Source organism: Narcine bancroftii, chromosome 11 (assembly GCF_036971445.1).
Source record: "Narcine bancroftii isolate sNarBan1 chromosome 11, sNarBan1.hap1, whole genome shotgun sequence".
Taxonomy (NCBI): Eukaryota; Metazoa; Chordata; class Chondrichthyes; order Torpediniformes; family Narcinidae; genus Narcine; species Narcine bancroftii.
This window is the reverse complement of record NC_091479.1, coordinates 88507251-88521796: the sequence shown is the minus strand read 5'-3', so window position 1 is coordinate 88521796 and position 14546 is coordinate 88507251.

Genomic DNA, 14546 nt, shown 5'->3' with positions numbered 1-14546 from the left:
CACCAAGGAATGGGCTCAGTTATATTCATAATTTGTTAAAAGAAATTGCAAAGAATATATTCTATTACATAATGGTTTTAGCCAGAATTTGAGTTTGTTTATTTGGTAAACATTTCTGCTTGTTTCAGCACTCATTAAAACTACATTCTTTGTCCTCAATACAGTTTCATCACAGCTAAACTGGTTTCTGAGGTCAAAGCTATGGGTGGTCTCTGCTTATGAGCCTCAGAATCATTCCAGTCTCATGCTGTAATTACTGTCAAATCGCACACTTTTGCGACTCTATTCTGCATTAGAATTTATTGTCATGAACAAGTCATGAAATTCGGTGTTTTGTGGCAGCAGCATCGTGCAAACATTCATATTATAACCATCTTACATTATTATAAAAAAAATTAAATAATAGTGCACGAAAAGTAAGGCAGTGTCTTTGGTTCATTGATTATTCAGGAATCTGAAAGCAGCGGGGAAGAAGCTGTCCGTGTGCCGTTGAGTGCTTGTCTTTAGGCTCCTGTACCTTTTTCCTGACGGTAGCGGAGTGAAGAGGACATGGCTTTTTTAAGACACCATCTCATTTAGATTTCCTCGATGGAGTGAAGTCTGGTGCCTGTGATGTCGCGGGTGTGTTAACAACCCTCTGGAGTTTATTCTTGTCCTAGGAGTTGGCATCTCCATACCAGACAGTGATGCAACCAGCCAGAATGCTCTCCATGGTACACCTGTAGAAGTTTACAAGAGTCTTCAGTGGCGTACCAAATTTCCTCAGACAGCTCACTAAGTATAGCCATTGGCAAGCCCTCTTTGTGATTGCATCAACATGAAGGCTCTAGGTCAGATCCTCAGAAATGATGACACCCAGGAATTTGAAGTTTTTGACCCCTCCACTAATGAGCCCTGGATAAGGACTGGGTTGTGTTCCCCTGACTTCCTTCTGAAGTCCACAGTCATTTCCTTGGTTTTGCTAACATTGAGTGTAAGGTTGTTGTCATTACACCATTCAATGAGCTGATCTATCTCCCTCCTGTACACTTCCTCAATGGCGTTTGTGATTCTGCCGACATTGGATAGCTTTGGAATTGTGGCTGCCACTCAGTTATGCGTGCATAAAGAGTAGAGCAGTGGATTAAGCATGCATTCTTTGGGTGCGCCTATATTGATAACCAGTAATGAGGAGACATTATTTCCAATTCATACTGACTGTGGTCTTCAGATGAGAAAGTCAGGAATCCAGTTGCAGAGGGGAGTACAAAGGCCTAGAATTTGTATCTGCACAATTTCCAATGCTATTTACAAGTTTGCCGATGACACCACAGTTGTCGGCAGAATCACAAATGGCAATGAGGAAACATGTACGAGGGAGAAAGAAAGTACTCTTGAATATGGTGTTGCTCTGCAAATGTCATAATTGTAAATCTTGTTGTTGGCATGACTTTCACTTCTTCTGTTAAGTTAACCCAAAACATTATGGAAATGCAGCATGGAAAGAGTCCCTTTGGCCAGAGACCAAATTTACATTAATTCTTTTTTTTTTGTTCTCCTTAAGTCCCACCAAATTCTATTTCCTACCTGCACACAAAGGGTAATTTACAGTGGCCAATTAACCTACCAATCCATGTATCCTTAAGTCATGGGAGAAAACTGGAGAACCCAAAGGAAACCCACACAGTCACAGTAAGAACATGCAAACTCTCCACAGACAGTATCCAGGGTCAGGATTGAAACCAGGTCTCTGGTGGTGAAGAAGCAGTTCAACCAGCTGCTTCATTGAGCAGCCAACAAGTCCATTAAATTTTATCTTATTTTCAGCTAATGATTTTTTGAAATTTATGGAAGACCAAATTAATATTTTCTTTAATACAGATTCTTCTTCAACCATTTTTATCTCAATTGTCTAGGACACTATGAAAGTATATCTTAGAGGACAAATGATCTATTATAAAGCTAATATAAAGAAGAAGACTAATAAGGAAAGATTAGATTTAACCAACCAAATTAAACAAATTGACTTATTGCCCATTAAAAGCCCTGAATTATATAAAAAAGAGAGTTGAATTTAAGACTAAATTTGATATTCTTTCCATTAATCCCATCGAACAGCAACTTCTGAGGAGTAAAAGTCAATTTTACATTCATGGTGAAAAATTCAGTAAGCTTTTGGCCAACCAATTGAAAGGAATGGTTGCCAAGAGACAAATTACCAAGATTTGGGTGGATGACAGTATGGATAAAACAGATCATTCTAAAATTAATGCTACTTTTAAATAATTTTACTTTAGACTGTATACTTCTGAATCTAATAATGATAATAGCTTAATGACGAATTTTTTATGCCTTCTAAATTTTCCCATGCTTTCTCAGAATAAACATTTGAGTCTAGTGGCACCTATTTTCCAAGGTGAAATACTTTTTGCAATTTCTTCTTTACAATCAAGTAAATCTCCAGGACCTGATGGGTACCCTGTAAAATTTTTAAAATCTTTTTCTAAATTGCTCATGCCCCAACTACACTCTGTGCTTAATGACTAATTTAAACAAGGGAATCTTGTTTAATGAAATTTGTATTTCTCTTATTCTGAAAAAGGGGAAGGATCCATTTGAATGTGCTTCTTCTAGGCCTATTTCTTTACTGAATGTTAATATGAAGATTTTGGCTAAAGTATTGGCCCACAGATTGGAGAATATTTTACCATGAATCATTTCTGAAGATCAAACTGGCCTTGTTATAAATCATTATTTTTATTTCAATATACACTGTTTATTGAATATTTTATATTTACCCTCAATTCCTGTCTCTGAATATGTTCTTTCTTTAGATGCAGAGAAAGCTTTTGATCAGGTGGAGTGGTGTTATTTATTTGTGACCCTGTGAAAAAATTAATTTTGGATCATGTTTTATTAAATGGATTAAATTAGAATATTTATGTCCTACTGATTCAATTCTTACCAATCTACAACAATCAAAATCTTTTAATCTTCAATGGGGCACTCGTCAAGGCTGTACTTAAAATCCATACTTTTTGATTTGGTATTAGAACCATTTCCTTCTGGAATATAGAGATTTTACAGGGATTTACAGGAATGTCATTGAACATACAGTTTTCTTATATGCAGATGATCTTTTGCTTTTTGTATCTAATCCAGATGTTTCTTTACCAAGCATGTTATCTTTATTATCTCAATTTAGCCAATTTTCAGGATACAAGTTGAATCTGCACAAGAGTTAACTTTTACCTCTAAATGGACCTTTTCCAAGGTATTTTAATTTTCCTTTTAAGATTGTGAAGGATCAATTTACTTATCTTGGTATTACAATTACTAGGATTTATAAACATATTTTTTTAAGGAATTTATTTTCTATTTTGTTTAATCATGTTAAATTATACCTATCAAGATGGTCACCTTTATCTATTTTAACGATTGGCCACATCAATTCTATTAAAATGAACATTTTAGCTAATTTTTGTATCTTTTCAAATCTATAATAATCTTCTTTATTTTTCAATATATTTTATTGGTTTTTATAATACAGTATAATGAAAAGGGAATGAAACTGAAAATACAATATAACATATTATAAAGATACAACTTTGCAATCTTCATTCCTAAATCTTTTATCAATTCACTTGAATTGTTTATACCTTCTTATATATGACATGAAAAATGCCCCCACTTAAATAAAGTTCATCTTCAAAAATCTAAAACGGACAGTTTTAGCATTGGCTAATTTTAGATTTTATTACTAAGTGGTTAATATACATAATTTGATCCTTTTGGTACAATTTTATATTTGTGTTGACTGCCCCACATGGGTAGAAATGAAACTGAATTTTGTTAAGAATACTTCCTTGTTGGCAATTCTAGGGTCTACTTTATCTTCTTTATATAAACTAACTGATAACCTGATAATTAAACAGTTTGGGAATATGGGTACAATTTAGAAGGTTTCTTTGGATTTCAGGGCTTTTCTTTTTCCAGTCCAATCACATTTTTCTACCTTTACAAGACACTACCTTCAATGACTGGCACAGATTAGGTATTAAATGTTTTAATGACAATTTTGCATTTTCAAACAATTGGTGGTAAAGTTTAATTTACCCAAATTTAGATATTTACAAATTAGACATTTTGTTCAGTCTCAGATCCCTGATTTTCCTAGAATCCCTGAGATGATCATGCTTCACACTATTTTTTTATCTAAATCTTCCCATAAAGGCTTAATATCTCTTATTTATGATCATTTGGCTGATCTAAGACTAGCCCCCCCCCCCCCCCCCACCCAGTTAAAATCAAATACCTGGGAGCAGGATTTGAATCTTTCATTGTCCAATGAGGTTTTGGACACCATTTTTAATTTGACTAACATTACTTCCTTGTGTCCTCAGCATTGTTTACTGCAATTTAAAGTGGTACATAGAGCACATATGTTTAAAGTTAAATTGTCTTGTTTCTATTCATACATAAATCCTCCAGATGACAAATGTAAAATAGATGATGATTCTTCAGTTCATATGTTCTGGATCTGCATTGGCTTATAAGAATTTTGGAAAGATGTTTTTCAAACACTATCAATAATTCTTAAGTTAAAATTGGAAACTTGCCTTTTAATTCTCTTTTTGGATTACCTCAAGATGTTGATGTATTACTGACTTCAATTCAAAGCCAAATTTTATCTTTTACATCACTGTTAGCCAGACGTGCGATTTTGATTTAATGGAAAGATAATACTCCACCTACACATGCACAATGGCTTGTTTAACTCTAGAAAAAAATTAGATATGCTATGAAAGATTCAAATGCTAAGTTCTAAAAGATATGGGGCTAATAATAGCCTATTATCATAACCTTAAAATTTAAGGTGCTTCTGGAATTTTGGTGCTGTGTTGTCCCTCTCCAAGTTGGTGCCACTTGATTCATAAATGTCAACTTTCATCTGTGCTTAGAGAAAGGGGTTTTGAAATTTTTCTTTTTTTTTTCTGTTGCTAAATCTTATTTTATTGTTATGACTGTGCTCTGGATTCCCTTATTATGAGAATATTATATAATATTTTAATTTTTTCTTTTTTTTTCCAAATCTGGTAGCACATTGTATAATTGTACTGTTCATTTGTTTATATCGTAAAACATTAATAAAAATATTTTTAAAATAAAATTTATTCCATCTCCAACACAAACTTAAATTGAAAACTGACCTGACAAATGTGTTGCACATTACATTACAAACCCTTTTTTGGTACATGTTGTTTGAAAATGGAATCTCACTTCATTTTTGGAAATGTCACACTTTCAATAGCATTCTAATGATAGTCCTTCAATGGTTATACCACCAATTTTCTGCATTTGTCTAATTGGGTAAGCAGAATTGCATTTATATAGTCCTTCCACAACACAGTAAGTTTCACAGTCACTGAACTACTCTTGGGGAGTAGTTCTTGTAATATAAGGAACCAAGACAATATAGTCACACAGAGAAATGTACACACAGTAATGACAAATATTAAGTAATGTTAGGTGCATTTGGTGAAAATAGAATAATATTATTTGAAATGTTTTTATTTGTAAAATAGCTGTAAATATTCAATAACAGACAAATTCACCCCCTGTTTAAAAGGATGGTTATTTTTAAACCAAGCACTTTTCCCACACAAAAGATGCTATTTGTGCAAATTAACTTTTACCTCTGCCTGCAAAGAGTTAATATCCACTTCACCTCTGTCCTTCATACTCCATTATATGAAGACTTGAAAAAATTGAATAATTCAGCATTCACAAAGGTACTCTCATTATGGAGATTTATTGGCTAGTGTGCTATTTAATATCAAGTGTTTACTGAAGCTTGGGTCACAAGGTAACATTTCTTTTTTTTTACATATATATGTCAGTATCTGTCAGTTCATCATTGATGTTAGAAATTGATGTATTACCTATTTTCCTAAGCAATTTAAATGGTATGGTTAAAATGTAATACCTTTTGCGAATGTGGTAAATAACAGTCTATCCTCACAAACACTATGGTGCACTTAATTATAGTCAAACAACCTATGTGCTTTTCTAAATGAAAAATTAGACTATTTTGCATTTTTATTGAAACTATTTTCAAATTTTACAATTGCGTCAGAAAACATAACAAAATTACAAACAAATCAAAAAAAATTCTGTCTACTGTAAAAAAAAACAATTTAGTGAGGGTGTCCTTCCTGGTTTTTAGCAGCATCTCAGTTGACCTCATTTGACATTTGCCTTGTTTTTGGTTTTAACTTGATTTATAGGTTTTACACAAAATCAGGGATGGGAAGTTCATTACTGAACTAGGCCCTACTGAACTGCACGCTCTTTATGCTCTTTGGCATGCAAGGTTCTGTTAAAAAGAATAAAGAGAGAGCCTCCTTTTTCCACACTGCTGCTGTGCAGCATGGAAATAGGCACTTTAATTCAACTTGCCCATCTGAGCTAGTCCCATTTGCTTGCATTTAGCCCACATCCCTCTAACATTTTCCTATTTATGGACCTGTCTAAATGTCTTTTACTGGGTGTAATTATACCCATCTCTTCCACTTCCTCTAACAGCTCATTCCTTATATACACTGTTGTGTGGAAAAAGTTGTCCCTATGCACCCTTTTAAATCTTCCCCCTTACCCTAAATCGATATCCTCTGGTATTGAATGTTGAATTAATTTCAATGTACTTTGGCTAATTCTTTGCAGAAACACCTTTTGCAACCTCAAGACAGAATAGCAAAGAATCTTGTTGGAACGTTGTTTCTTAATGCCTCTTCCCTGAACCCCAAGACTCAGTTTGAGGCAAAGGTCAGCTGTACACATCCACCCTCCTGCCATCGCAACCATGCCACCATGATATTGATTATCTCTTTTCTTCTTGATGCTCTAGAAACACTACCAAATGCTCTTCTGCTATTCATCTCTTCTCTTTTTCTCTGTTTTTTTGTGGATGTTAGTTCACGCATATGCACATCATGCCATCCTTACTGTGAAATGATGATTGGAGTTTTTTGAATTAAGGGGATGAACATTATTCAATTTAGTATCTCAATCCAAAACCTTTAGGACTCGGGTATCAACAATAACCTTTTAGCTTTTCTGGGTAGAATGCTTAAAAAAAATGAAATGATGAAATTCCTGCATTGAATTTAATTGGGGGGTTTAGCTTCTCAGCCAGAACAGGTATGACCAAGAAACATAGACACTAAAATCTGGAGCAAATCAAAACAAACTGCTGAAGAACTCAGTGAGTCAGACAGCATCTGTGGAAACAAAGGGGTAGTCGGTCTTTTTGGTCAATGCAGGATCTTAACCCAAAATGTTGACCATCCTTTTGCCTGACTTGTTGAGTTCCTCCAGCAGTTCATTTTATGGCCAAGAAATGGGTGGCTCAATTATGGATATTTTTTTCTCTTCCTCAACCAAAAACTTTTAAACACAGGGCAGTAAACTGATAAAGTGGCACAATTTGTCTTCTTGTTAATTGAATTGATGTTAATCACTCAATTATTCATCTTAACTAAAAACAAGTTATTTTCTAATTAGACAGTTGTAGCCAAAGGCAAATATTGAATAATATGTTAATGGCAACTTTCTTCTGCACTTTGAAAACTTTGGCAAAGTATGCCCAATAAATGTTCCAGTTTGGATAATCCAATTTGTTAGAAGGGTATTAAGGCATGTGTACTCAATATTCTTTTAAAAAAATATATCAAATCCTATAAAGCAATTCACAATTGGACAAGAGATATCACATTTCAAAGTTGGTCCCTTTTGGCTCCATTTACATTTCAGGACTACCAGGGAGCAATTTCTAGCCCAGTGAGTTAGGATATGATGACAGGGCTGCCATGTGCTTTATTATGCATCATCAATTCAGTATCAGCTACACCTACATTCAACTGACCTCTTTTTGCTGCTAACAATGTGCAGAAACTGTTTGCAAATCTCATCCCCTGTTCTCCTTCGCTGACTTCAGAAGGCCTCTAGCTTTTAGATCTATAGTTTTTTTTTAAGTGGCTGGTCTAGTTATGTTTAAGAGAGTATCTTTACTTCCAAGATAATGATGATGTAGGATTCAAAAGTGGTCATGTCATTAAATATTAAATGGAAATTATTGGACTCTTTCCTGTTGATTAGTAGTTATTGCCTGGAATGAATGCAATGTATATATTGTCTTGTCCAGATTCAACTGCCTATGTGGACAATTTACTTTAATATTGGAGGGTTTTTGGGTGATTCGATGCTGAAAGGTTTCTCTTTAAGCTCTCTTCAGGTATAATAGTCTCACTGTGTGTAAAAATTCAACTCAATGATCATGAATTATCAGAAAGACTGGTGATATTAACCCATTCTGGCTTCTTTGTTAACTATTTTAACAAAAGGTAATCTAGAGAGCTAAATAACATAGAAAATATTGATGTCACCTGCATACACCATACCCAAGTATAGAACGTAGATCACATTATTAATAAGTAATATTATAGTTAAATCATTTTAATTTGTATTCTTACTTTTGACACATTTAAATCATATTGAATGAAGCAGTTTATTTTTGCTTAGATGTTTGAAATTTGAGCTGGGCAGCTAGAAAGACACGAAGATCTCTGTTGGTTCCATGGGGAGGCAGGGTATTGGTTTTCTGATATAAAGCCATGGCTAGAAAGCTCTGCAGCTGGCTGCAGGCATCTCAGCTCCAATTCAAAGAAGCATACTTCTGCTATATTTGCTGCTCTTTCGATATTGAATAAAAACTCAATTTTCATGGTACCTTGTCAATAGTTAAAGTCAAATCAATTTAATATTTAAACAGACCAGGTTTCAAACCAAATTATTTAAAATCATTGTGATTGATCTCATTTTCCTCAACTATTTCACCACAACAGAAAAAGAATTTTTTTTTAAATTGTTTTTATATCTGTCAATACTTGTGTGATGCATTTTAATGAAAATAAAAATCATACCAGTAAGGGAATTGTTAATTCTGATTCTAAAGAAATGTAAATTCTTAGTTATTTGGATCCTAAACATTCATTCATTGCAATCTCTTAATGTCTATATCTCATTATATTTTTACATAAAAATTGTTTTAACACTTTGCTTATAATTGACATTTATACCACCACTACGTGATTGGTACAAATGACTAGGCTTCGAAAACTTCGATGTATTTATTACCCTGAGCAAGAACATTAATTTGAGGTACTGCAATTGAAGTTCCATGAATTCTTGTATGAATTTGGTGTTCATACTAAGATTTTGAAATGTCAACTGGATGCCAATTGCAAAGTTCAGACACAAATATCTCCATATTTTAAACAAGGCCATGACGTTTGTGAGATAAGGCAGTTTCTCCCTTTTTTCCAACTGGGTTTTTCACAAGTTAATGCTATAAAAATACTGGAACAAATTAGCTAGAGAAATTCTTCGGTGCTACAACATGGACATGTTCTGGTCCCATTGCCTTTGCTATATCTTATGATCACAGCTTTTTATTTGTACCACAAAGAGTGAATCAAGTTGACAGAATAATTGGCTTCCATGATTGTGCAAATCTCAGAGGTTCGATACCCACTCAGCACTTCTGAGTGAACATTGTTGTAAATGTTATGGCCTTCCTTCTTGCACATAAATGCTGAGTTTTGCAATTGCTAAAGATATAGATGTTCTTGGAGTTACATCCTACTGTTAAATATGACAGTGTTGGCCACCATTCATGACCAGGTGACAGGAAATGATGAGACAGAATACAGGATGGAGATCGAGAACCTGGTTGGATGGTACCAGAACAACTATCTTGCTTTCAATGTCACCAAGATGAAGGAGTTTATTATTGATTTCAAGAAGGAAAGATCAAGGGACACATACCTGTCTACATAATGGGGCAGATGTGGAGAGGGTCAGAACTGGGAATCCATATTCCAGAAGACCTTTACTGGAGCCAGTATATTGAGGAAACTATGAAGAAGGCACACCAACACCTCTGTTTTATGAGAAGTTGGAGGAGATTTGGCATGTCAAACCTTTGTCCAGTGGAAAGTACACTGACTGGTTGCATCACAAACCGGTTTAGCCATTCCAGTGTCCAGGAATGCAGAATGCTGCAGAAGAGAGTAAACATAGTCAGGTACATCACAGGCTCTGACCTCTCAGCCATTGCAGAGATCCAAGAAAGGCAATGTCCGAAGAAGGCAGCTAATATCTTTCATGGAGGCTCCTTTATGGAATCCCAAGACCCTTGTCATGACCTCTTCTCTCTGCTATCTTCAGGCAGAGGCACAGAAGCCTAAAAACTAGTACCTCTAGGTTCAAGAACTATCAGACTCTTGAACCTCCTCTTATTACAGTAATCAGGGACTGCTCTGGCAACTCAAAAGGACTGTCTGCACTACTGAGTTTTTTTTTTGCATTGTGAATATTTGATATCTTTCTTATGTATTTAGTATCTGTTTTAATTCAATAAAGTTTACTACTGTACTATAGTTTTTTTTTTCTCTAAGTACCTGTTCGGCTGCAGCAAATAAGCATTTCAGTCCACAAGTATATTGTACATTTATATGACAATAAACATTATTATTAGTTGCTGTAGGTCTGTAGATCTAATGCAGTGATTGTGGGATTTATTAGCTCTGTCTATTTTATCCTGCAATAACTAATCAGTACACATGCACTTCTGTGTAGGTCTAACCAGCAGAGAACTGCTTAATTTCTCCCCTGAAGGACATTAGCAAATTAGATGGATTTTTATGACTATATATTACTTGCATGTTATGAACAGTACATTTTTATTTAAATACCAAATGCGTAGCTGAATTTGAAATGCACATTAATGGTAGGACTTCTCTTATCTCTAGATTGTTAGTCCAATGCTCTGGATTACCTGCTCAGTAAATGAGTGACTACATTACTATTGTACGCATGTAATATCATTCCCTTTAGGAACATTATCTATATATATTGTTGTCCTTTGCAATGAATTCAATCCAATCACCTACAAATTTACAGTTTATTCAGGATCCCTTTATATTGTTGCACAAGAACTGACATCAGAATCTGAATTTATTTTCATGGACAATTCATGAAATTCTGTGTTTTCTGGCAGCATTATTAGTGCAAACATTCATATTGTAACTATTTTACGATATTACTGTAAAAAAAATGAAAATAGTTGTGCACAAAGAGTAAGGCAGTGTCTTTAGTTGATTGATCATTCAGGAGTCTGACGGCAGTGGGGAAGAAGCTGTCCGTGTTTCATTGAGTGCTCATCTTCAGACTCCTTTACCTTTTTACTGATAGTAGCAGAGTGAAGAGGGCATGGTCTGGGTGGTGGGTGTCTTTGAGAATAGAGGCTGCTTTTTTAAGACACCACCTCATGTAGAGTGAAGTATGGTGCCTGTGACATCGCAGACTGAGTTAACAACCCTGTGGAGTTTATTCTTGTCCTGAGAGTTCTCTATGGTACACCTGTAGAAGTTTTCGAGAGTCTTCAGTGACATACCGAATCTCCTCAGACACCTCACAAAATATAGCTGCTGGCAAGCCTTCTTTGTGATTGCATCAACATGGAGGCTACAGAACAGACCCTTGGAAATGTTGACTCCCAGGAATTTTAAATTCTTACCATCTCTACTACTGAGCCCTCGATAAGAATTGGGTCATGTCTCCTGACTTCCTCCTAAAGTCCACAATCATCTCCTTGATTTTGCTGACATTGAGCACAAGGTTGTTGTCGTTACACCATTCAACGAGTTGTTCTATCTCCCTCCTATACACTTCCTCATTACCATTTGTGATTCTGCCAACAACTGTGATGTCATCAGCAAACTTGTAGATGGCATTGGAAATGTGTCTGGCCACACAATGGTCTAAGCACGCATCCTTGGGGTACACCTGTACTGATAATAAGTGATTAGGAGACTTTGTTTCCAATTCATACTGACTGTGATCTTCTAATGAGAAAATCAAGGATCCAGATGCAGTTGTGGGGGTGGGGCACAGAGGACTAGAGTTTGTAGCTTCTTGACCAGCACTGAAGGAATAATGGTATTGAAGGCCGAGCTGTAGTCGATGAAGAGCAGCTGTATATATGAATGGTTGTTTTTGAGGAGATCCAGAGCTGAGTGGAGAGCCAGTTATATTGCATCTGCTGTGAAACGATTGTGAGGATAGGCGAATTGCAATGGTTTCAGATCTTTGCTTAGGTACGTGTTAATTCTGGCTATGACCAGCCTCTCAAAGCATTTCATCATAGTCGAGGTTAGTGCTACTTGGCAATAGTTATTGAGGCAGCTCACACTACTCTTCTTGGAAACTGGGATGATTGATGCCCTTTTGAAGCAGATGGGAACCTCTGACTGTTGTAATGAAGGGTTGAAAGTGTCTGTGAACACTCCAGCTAGTTGGTTGGTGCAGATTTTCAGTACCCTGCCAGGTTAGCCATCAGGGCCTAACACCTTGCAAGAGATCACCCTCTTGAATGATGTTCTGATGGATGCCCTCAGAGACAGATATCACAGGATCCTAAGCCTTTTCAGGGATTTTAGTAGGCACTGTTTGGTTCTTCTCAAAGCGGGCATAGAAGGTGTTCAGCTCATCAGGTATGAAGCATCACATCCATCTATAGTGTTTGCCCTCGCTTTGTAAGATGTAATGGCCTGCACTCCCTGCCATAGCTGGCATGTATCTGTCTCTGATTCTAACTTCCTGCGAACTCACCAACACCATACTCCTCTGGCATAGTTGTCTGACACAAATGCTATTCTCTCACCTATTTGCTGAACAGCAGAACTCGCCCTAAAAATGTTTCTGAATTCATGACGGAATTGAAACCAATTCAACATTTATAGCATTGGAGATAAAAAAAAAATACACCAAATACATTACTCTGGATATAAAATATGCATTGATTCACAATTTTGCAGACAGACACCTACTTTAAAATTGACCAGCTACCGTGCTAAATTAATCTTGTTGGGAGTAAGATTCCAAGGATCACTAAAACTTAATGACTCAGATGTGCAAGGTTATCTCAACAGTTAGGGAAGGAGACAGCCTTTTTAGCAATCATATCCAGGAGTCCTGAATGATGTGTTGCCTCCCTCGTGCAATGTTGGAGGACATCATAAGGTCCCTGAAAAACATCTGGCAAAGTCATGGCCTTTGTTGGAATAAATGAAATAAAGAAGTGAATTTACAATCTTGCAGAGGAGCTACTGGAGTGCAACAATGCTATAAATATTCATATTATGTTTCTATTATTTGCTTTGAATGCTGCTCAGTATATTAGTTTTTAGTTGAAGATCAAACAAGTCCATTGTAGTGTGACTGCTGCTTTAGGCATGGGACAGATCCAGGAGCTGAACAATTAGTAGAAAAAAGACGATTAGTAAAAAAAAAATCTCCATTCATTATCCTGGCTGCACTATGAATTTAAACTAAGTACCAGAACTAGGTGCAAAGACTTTCAAAGATTTAAGAATCCAGAGTTCAACGACCACAGTAGCTTGCAGCATGAAACAGAAAAATATTAACGTCAAAAAAGGTGAAATAAGAAACATCGTTCCTTCAGGGACAATTAAGTTTTTATATCAAATTATATTTTTTAAAAAAAGGATTACGGTTGAGAATTATTATTATTCTAGTCAGAATGAAAGTCATCTTTAAAAAAAAAAGTTAGAAAATAGCAGAGAGGCAAAATTTCAGATTCTGAACATTTTCTTTGGCTAAAAGAGTCAAAGCTCCAAGGCTAAATTTCAGAATTAAAGCCAAGCTTTGAGCAATACTGAGATTTTAAATTAAAAATAAATTGTGGCTCTTAAGGTCATAGAATATAAGATTCCAGAAGTTATGGGGATCACTATCTTACTTTATAATTTTACTCCAATTTATTTAAATTGTCTGACTTGTATCTTTTCCACATTCCTTATATTATTATTTTTTAACCTTCATTTTTCTTTTAATGCCAGTCTTATATAGCATCTGGCAATACAGTTAGTTAAGGGGATTAACTTTTTCTCCTCTACTATTTTCTTCTTTCCTCCTTTTTTTGTATTATTAGAGGTTATTTTTTCTAAAAAAAAGGTATATACTATTTAAAATAAAAATTATGGATATGATTTACAATTTAAGTATGTTAGTGATATACAGAATATCTTATTTAGTTTATGTAACTATGCATACTATCTTATTGAATTGTACCCTTTTTGTTTGTAGAAGTTCTTTATTAAAATCAATATAAATATTTTTAAAAGAAAAAAGAAAGGACATAGAAGATAATTTCCAGTTACATTTAATCATGTTATTAAAAAATATTCTTCCACTCAGTTCCCTCCTGGAATACTTAAACAGAATTTATTTAATAAATTAAGATGACTTAAGAAATATATTGGTTCATCAGGTAGTAGAAATTTATACCTTTCGAAGAATTTAAGTCTCTACTAGAAAATATTTGAATAATTTGTACACACAAGAAAAATGATTGGTGGCAATGGCATTCTAGGGTATGGGAAAATGCATGGTTGATTTCCCAATTATTATCAGAATGTGTTTAA